Below are 6,061 nucleotides of genomic sequence, written 5' to 3'. Positions count from 1 at the left end.
ACAACAACTTTATGGTGTGAGATTTTACTTTTATTTGTTTTTTTAATGGCAATTCTTCGACACCAATATCCTACAAAGGAAGAAAGAGTACTATGTTTAATTTATTGTAAATTGGATGTATATTTGTTAGTAGGAGTGTAGCATGTGTTAGAGGGGCAGATCAGGCCACGTTCCTTACATTATATAGGACACCCATCCGATCTAAAATTGAGTTTTCTCTTCACTCTAATATGCTTAAATAATTGGATCGAGTCCAACACCAGGCTCTAGTTATCCGTACAGGTGCTCTCGATAGCACATCCACTGATGAATGCAGAATGTTAACCAGGGTACTTTCCCTCAATCTATGAGGCGAATATGCGACCAGGTTATCAATACCACAGGGGCTCGTATCGTTGCTTACAACTGACCTGTCATATGTGTGTTATATAAAACTAGTTATTATATAGTACATGTATGACAGTTCAATTGTAAGCAACGATATGCAATGGTGTTACTTACCCCTAAGTTGTGTTCGAGGGGAAATGACCTCATTTGAAACAACTAAGACAAGAAACGTCAAAATAAAGAACGCATCGGTGCCAGCTGGATAAATGTCCAGGAAAAAATATAGAACATTGGATCGTCCAGAATGGAGCCCTGATGGGGAGAAAGAAGCGAAATAGCAGTCTACATTTTAGCTGATTGTCTTCACGAAGACATCACGGAAGAAAATATTTTGTTAACAACTCAATGTCCTTATGGAGAAAACAAAGATACTAATCTAATTGCCATTTGTGTTTTATGCATTTGTTTATTTGCTGATTGTTTATGCCTATGTTGACAACAACTAAAATTTAAAACACCTTAACATTTTCACTCCCGTTAGTCCCTATAGACAACTTGGACAATTTAAACGCCTTTGATTCCATAAACACATCTGACTCTTATGTTAAACCTATGGACCAATATACCGTAGGATTTCCGGTATGACCTCAAGTGCCATCTCCATGTAAGTCTATGGCACCTGTATTAGTATATGATCCACAAGTGCCACATAAGTAGTTAAAGGTTTTTGTATAGCGTCAATGAAAATACATTACAGACCCCCCCCCCCCAGTTGGGCAAGTTTAGCGTCAAGACTTTTCAGATCACCCTGGGCACGTTTAGCGTCAATGGAATTGAACATGAGGACTAATGAGTCTGCATATTGTCAAGGGAAAGTGGGGTTGTTATATAGGGACAATAAGAATGAAACAGGTGAGGTGACGTCACGGTACTGAAGATTGCTAACAATGTTGCAAGGGGCTGACCTCAGTCGGGACAAACAGCAAACAGTGACAGGGGTAGCGGGGAAGTTCAGCCAGTTCAGCGGCTAGCGGGTGACTGGTAAGTTCAGCTAGTGCAGCGAGTGGCGAGTAGCGGGTGGAGGGTAAGTTCAGCTAGTTTAGCGGGTAGCAGGTGGCGAGTAAGTTCAGCTAGTTCATAGACTATACCAATTTTTGAATAGTCTTGACCAAACCTGACGGAGTATCTTCTGTCTCTGCTTGCCCATATTGACTGAATAAAAAAAAACATATACCTTGACTCATATTCAGAAGAAGACAATCCCAAGGAAGGAAAATCAACTTCAAACCCGTTGTAACGCATACAGGAAGACTGAACAGTCCAGCGATGAAAATCCCTACGGGACACGGAATGTTCACCTGTCACTATAAATTTACCCGCCACCCGCCAACTGCCCTGTCCAGCGATGAAAGTCCCTACGGGACCGGGAAGATTCCCCTGTCACTACAAATGTACCCGTCACCCGCAGACCGCCCTGTAGAGCGATGAAAACCCTACGAGACCCGGAACTTTTTAGGCAAAGAGAATACATATCTTGTCGAGACATATGAATGGCCCTGAAAAGGGTCTTTGGTTTTCTTCTTCTTGTTCTTTTAATTTCTTCTTTTTCTCCACCAATTTCTTGTTCTTTCACCAACTTTCTTAACAAATCCCAAAATATATTATCCACACACGGGAAGAGGAGAAAACAATAAACCCGAAATTTACTATCCACACACGAGAAGGAGCGCACACACAAAAAACCCCATCATCATCCCATCTTCATTTTGTGGGATATTGAAGACTTCCCTCTGTCTTCTATTTTGCAGTCGGGGATGATGAGGTCCCCTTATCTCTGGCACTGGTACTGGTAGCTGTATCTGATGCTGTTTTGGTTGTGGTGCTGTTTGTCATGCTGGTTGTAGTGTAGGAGGTGTCCTCACCTCAGGCTTGGTCTCTCTCAGAGGTCTCAGTATGAGGTCAGGCAGGATTCTTTCTTTTTACTCTTTCTTCTTTTTTCTCTCCTCCTCCTCCTCTTCTATTCTCGCACTTTCTTCTATGGCCTCCATAGCCTGTTCGTCCAGGAGGCACCTGGCATACTCCAGGTGCATCTGAAGTTCCAAGAGTTTTGTGATTCTGTTTAGTATATAATGGGGTTTGTGGATAGTAAAGTAAGAGTTTGTTTTGCTTCTTCGCGTGTGTGAATAGTGTATTGGTGGTTATGTTTTGGCTTCTTCGCGTGTGTGGATAGCAGATTATGGTTATGTTTCTGCTTCTCCAGTGTGTGGATAGTATAGTTTGGGTTTGATTTGGATTCTTCGCGTGTGTGGATAGTAGATTTGGAGTTTGATTTGGCTATATCGCGTGTGAGGATAGTAGATGAGTGTTTAGTTTTGGCTCCTTCGCGTGTGTGGATAGTATATAATGGGGTTTGTGGATAGTAAAGTAAGAGTTTGTTTAGCTTCTTCACGTGTGTGGATAGTATATTGGTGGTTATGTTTTGGCTTCTTCGCGTGTGTGGATAGTAGATGAGTGTTTAGTTTTGGCTCCTTCGCGTGTGTGGATAGCATATAATGGGGTTTGTGGATAGTAAAGTAAGAATTTGTTTTGCTTCTTCGCGTGTGTGGATAGTATATTGTTGTTTATGTTTTGGCTTCTTCGCGTGTGTGGATAGTAGATTTTGGTTATGTTTTTTCTTCTCCGCGTGTGTGGATAGTAGATTATTGGGTTTGATTTTTGGCTTCTTCGCGTGTGTGGATAGTAGATTATGGTTATGCTTTTGCTTCTTCCATGTGTGGATAGCATAGTTTGGGTTTGATTTTTGGCTTCTTCGCGTGTGTGGATAGTATATAATGGTTATGTTTCTGCTTCTCCAGTGTGTGGATAGTATAGTTTGGGTTTGATTTGACTTCTTCGCGTGTGTGAATAGTAGATTTGTAGTTTGATTTGGCTTCTCCGCGTGTGTGGATAGTAGATGAGTGTTTAGTTTTGGCTCCTTCGCGTGTGTGAATAGTATATGGGTGGTTATGTTTTTGGTTTCTTCACGTGTGTGGATAGTAGATTGTGGTTATGTTTCCGCTTCTCCAGTTTGTGGATGGTATAGTTTTGGTTTGATTTGGCTTCTTCGCGTGTGTGGATAGATTTTGGGTTTGATTTGGCTTCTCAGCGTGTGTGGATAGTAGATGAGTGTTTAGTTTTGGTTCCTTCGCGTGTGTGGATAGTAAAATTGTGGTTAGTTATTTGTCTCCTCATCTCTGTGCGGATAGTAGATACTATGAGAAGAGAAAAAAATTGGGATGTTTTCCTTCACATCCGTGCTTTACATATAAATACTCACAGCGTTCGTCATTCGCGCCATTCTACAAAGAATAAAAAAGAAGATGGCTTCAAACCACGTTCACAAGATGAAGACATCGCAAGATGTACTCGACAATTTGGGAATGATAGAGCAAATGTTGGTTAAACTGGACGAGGATCACTATTCCTATAGTCCCCATTGAGTGAAGATGGAGATAAACAACTTAAGAAAGTTAAAGGAAATAATAAGTGATCTCCTTAAAGAAGAAAAGGAGGAGAAGGAGAATGAAGAGGGAAGAATAAGGATGAGGGCATGGAATGAAAACATTGAAAAGGAAGAAGAAAATGAGAAGATAAAGAAAGATGAGGGAAAGCTGAAGAAAGGAGAAAAAGGAGGAAGAAATAAAAGAGAAGAAGAGAAAAAGTTTAGGAGAGAAAATAAGAAGTTGGTGGAAAAATAGAAGAAATTGGAAGAAGCAGAAGAATCCAAAGGCCCTTTTCAGAGCCCCTCATTGGCCTCGAAAAGAATCAACTTTCTTGCCTCCCCCAAATTTTTTTAAAATGTTGTATCAGTGTTTGTCTCTTGTCTGTGTTATATCCATCTCCCATGTTCAATTTCCCTTGACGCTATACAGGCCCATCCATGTTAAATTCACATGTTAATTTTCCCTTGACGCTATACAGTCCGATCCATTTTTGCATGGTAAGTGCCCTTGAGACTAGGGTGGCCCACTACACTATTTATAGTGTTGTTTTTTCCCCTTGTCCTTCCTGTATGTGGATAATGGATATTGGGGTTTTTGATAGTATATTCTGGGTTTGTAAGCGTTCGCGTACGTTTGTGTGTATAATAGATATTGTGGTTTCTTTCTCCTTCCCGTGTGTGGATAGTAGATTATGGGGTATTTGATAGTATCTTTGGGTTTGTGAGCGTTCGCGTACGTTTGTGTGGATAGTAGATATTGTGGTTTTTTGATAATATATTTTGGGAGTTTGTATGTGTAATGTTATTAGTTATTGAAGAATAACTGCAGAAGACGTTCTATACTGTTTGTTAAATACAAGATATCAATACAACTTGGAAGGGGAGTAAAGACTGCCCTGAGAGTATATTTCCATGGAACTTAAACCCTAGTGATTGTATAACATAAACTTGCTGTTGGTGTGTATCAGTTCTAGTCCAGTGTGGAATATCTGATTACTTTTACTGTCAAGTGATATTTCAAAGCTACTTACATTAAGGCTTACACTACAGTATGGTTCCGTGTACGCGTGTGTGGATAGTATATTGGGGGGGGGGGGACCTCTTCCCGTGTGTGGAGAGTAGATTTTGGGGTTTGTTTTTTTTTTTTTTTTTTGCTCCTTCCCGTGTTTGGATAGTAAATGTGGTTGGTTTTTTTTTTTTTTTCTCTTCCCTTGTGTGGATAGTATATTTTGGGGTTTGTTAAGAAAGTAGGAGAAGGAATAAGAAGTTGGTAGAGAAAAAGAAGAAATTAAAGACCAAGAAGAAAAAAACCAAAGGCCCTTTTCAGGGCCACTAATACGCCTCGAAAAGATATTTATTCTCTTTGCCTAAAAAAATTCTGGGTCTCGTAGGGACTTTCATCGCTGGACAGGGCGGTTGGTGGGTGACAGGTAAATTTATAGTGATAGGGGAATCTTCCGGGTCACGTAGGGACTTTCATCGCTAGACAGGGTGGCTGGCGGGTTGGGGGTAAATTTATAGTGACAGGGGAATCTTCCGGGTCCCATAGGGATTTTCATCTCAAGACATTTCAGCCTTCCTGTTTGCGTTACAATAGGTATGAAGTTGATTTTCCTTCCTTGGGATTGTCTTCTCCTGAATATGAGTCATGGCATATGTCAGTCCCTTGCAACATTGTTACCAATCTTCAGTACCGTGACGTCACCTCGCCTGTTCCATTCCAATTGTCCCTATGCAACAACCCCACTTTCCCTTGTCGCTATGCAGACCCAATAGTCCCCATGTTCAATTCCTTTGACGCTAAACATACCCAGGGTGATCTGAAAAGTCTTGACGCTAAATGTGCCCAAGAGGGGTGGGTGGCGGTGGGGTCTCTAATGTATTTTACAGTGACTCTAAACAGCCCCCTTTAACTACTCACATACAACTGCGCATGTATGTATGTATGGCGTATGTATGTATGTACGTATGTATGTATGTATTTATGTGTGTGTGTGTGTGTGTGTGTGTGTATGTTTGTATGTATGAATGTATGTAAATCGATGGTTAATTCGTTACGATGATACAGTCAGCGGTGTCTAAGTCACTTACTACTTAATAATTTGAAATATGCAACAGGAAGAAAACATTTATTTGGGTATTCCACGAAAAAGTGAGTTCAGCTGTAGGTAGGTGGGTGGGTGGGTGGGTAGATGGATGGATGGATACATACATGCATACATTACATACATACATTCATACATACATTGATGT

The sequence above is a fragment of the Sinohyriopsis cumingii genome, chromosome 1, assembly GCF_028554795.1.
Source record: "Sinohyriopsis cumingii isolate HCF-2022 chromosome 1, ASM2855479v2, whole genome shotgun sequence".
NCBI classification, from domain to species: Eukaryota; Metazoa; Mollusca; class Bivalvia; order Unionida; family Unionidae; genus Sinohyriopsis; species Sinohyriopsis cumingii.
This window is presented reverse-complemented; position numbering follows the sequence as displayed.